At 56.4% G+C, this 1,746-nt stretch overlaps 1 protein-coding gene and 1 long non-coding RNA gene across 3 annotated transcripts in view; one reads left to right on the top strand and one right to left on the bottom strand.

Annotated features, from left to right (window-relative positions):
* Positions 1 to 890, bottom strand: part of LOC118168951 — a 21,045-nt gene extending 20,155 nt beyond the window's left edge. The window contains exon 1 of the long non-coding RNA XR_004751869.1: positions 627 to 890. This is a non-coding gene — a long non-coding RNA (uncharacterized LOC118168951). The remainder of the gene's footprint in view (positions 1 to 626) is intronic.
* PLAU (plasminogen activator, urokinase) overlaps positions 880 to 1,746 on the top strand; it is a 9,153-nt gene continuing 8,286 nt past the window's right edge. For both annotated transcript variants that reach the window (XM_035329764.1, XM_035329763.1), the window contains exon 1: positions 880 to 996. The gene's annotated coding sequence lies outside the window, so the exon portion shown is untranslated. The remainder of the gene's footprint in view (positions 997 to 1,746) is intronic.

The following is a 1,746-nucleotide window of genomic DNA, read 5'->3' as shown; positions in this document are numbered from 1 at the left end:
TCTCTTACCAGTGAAGTTACATGCCAAACACATAAAGTTGCCCTTCTTAAGCTGCGAATAGCCCAGCTATGAAAAACATTCCAAGGGGAATTCACATCAATCCCTGCTCCAAAGCAGTCCCTGAAGAAATTGCTTTTTATCTGCCACACAGCCCACGGAGACCTGCCTCAGCTTAGTCACCTGCAGTACCTGAAGCCGAACACCACATGCCCATGGGCTACGTGCCCATTTTGTTTTTCACTACATTGCTACAAGGTCACAGCGTAACGAGAAAACACACTGGCTGGGCACAGAGAAGGCTGTTTTTTGGGGCCTGCATTTTCTGAACATCTGACAGTTGACATCGCCAATTCCATCTTAGGAAATGGCTGCGTTTCAAGTATTTCTTTGGAAGGCAGAGGCCACTCTGGCAAAGCCACGACGGGTTTCTGAGGAGCAGGGACAGCGAAGCTCCCAGCCCACAAGGCTGCAGCCACCACAGTGCCCCAGCCGCAGGTAGGGCCTCCATGAGGTGCCAGGCGAATCCTGCCCTCGGCCCCCCTGAACCCATGTAATGCCCTTCAGGGCTAGGGGGGTAGGGCTCCTTTCATTGTGGATAACCCCACAGAAATGTGAATACAACACACCACGCTCGTTCGTGTCTCCAGGCGTGTTTCAACACAAGCCGTTCTTCCGACGGCTGCCACTCGCGTTTCTCTTTTGTGCTTAGACTTCTCGTAAAAACTGCTGGCGGCCGCGGGGAGGCCAAAAGCAGCCTCCCTGCCACAAGTGTACCTCACCCCGGCTGCCGGTGCCCCCCGAAACCGAAAAACCCCGCCCTGAGTCACCCCGCGGCGAGGTGAGCCCGGGGGGCGGCCCGGAGGGCGGCCCGGGTCGGGGCGGGCGGGGAGCGGCGGAGGCACCGCCCCGGCCGGGCCTTTATAGCGCCCGCCCCGGGCTGCTGCTGCTACAGCTCCGGCTGTGCTGTGACCGGCCTCCTGTCCCGCTCTTGGGCTGGTAAGTGCCGCTTCGGGCCGCCTCGGCACGGAGAAGCTATCGCTGCTCGCGGAGGGGAGACAGGGCAGAGCGGTGCTGCCCCGGGGTAGCGAAGGGAAAGGCCGCTCTTGCCTGCCGCGCTGTACCGGCGTGGTTTTCAGCAGAAATCTGCTTGCTGAGGACTGGGCCTGAGAAAATAATTGATTAGGGGAGTGAATGATTCCCGTAGCCGCTAAACGCGTTTAAAAATAGCTGTGTTAATGTGGATTGTGCTGAAGGGAAAGTGCGTCTGCAGAATGTGAGCTGCATGTGAGCGGTGTGCGTGACCAGGTGTCTGAGGCGCGGTTTGCGTTCCTTTCTGAAGTCTCTTGTGAAGCAGAGGCTACGTCTGCATTAGCAGTTTGCTTGGGATCCTGTCTGCATTTTTAAAAGAATGCACCGATCATCTCCGATGCTTTGGTTTGTGCCCCAGATTGGCCTGTACTTCTGCTGCAGTGCTTTGAGTTAACCTGGAAGATGCACTCAAATGCCATTGGGCGCTCAGTTTGGGGACCAAAGGACAGCTAGTGCAACCTGAAAACCTTGGGAGCAGAAAGAACGTGGGGCACCAACTCTAGTCTGAAAAAAAACAAAACCTGCTAACGTAGATGGAAGCCAAGTTCCTGTGGAGTCTCCTAATGATTCTTTAGTTATCTTACTGTTGTTCCTTTAATGAAATGAGGGTGCATTCTTCCTCCCTGCCGGGGGGGGGGGGGGGGGGGGGGGGGGGGG

Source organism: Oxyura jamaicensis, chromosome 6 (genome assembly GCF_011077185.1).
Source record: "Oxyura jamaicensis isolate SHBP4307 breed ruddy duck chromosome 6, BPBGC_Ojam_1.0, whole genome shotgun sequence".
Classification (NCBI taxonomy): Eukaryota; Metazoa; Chordata; class Aves; order Anseriformes; family Anatidae; genus Oxyura; species Oxyura jamaicensis.
The sequence above is the reverse complement of the archived record's forward strand: the minus strand, read 5'-3'. Positions and strand labels throughout refer to the sequence as shown.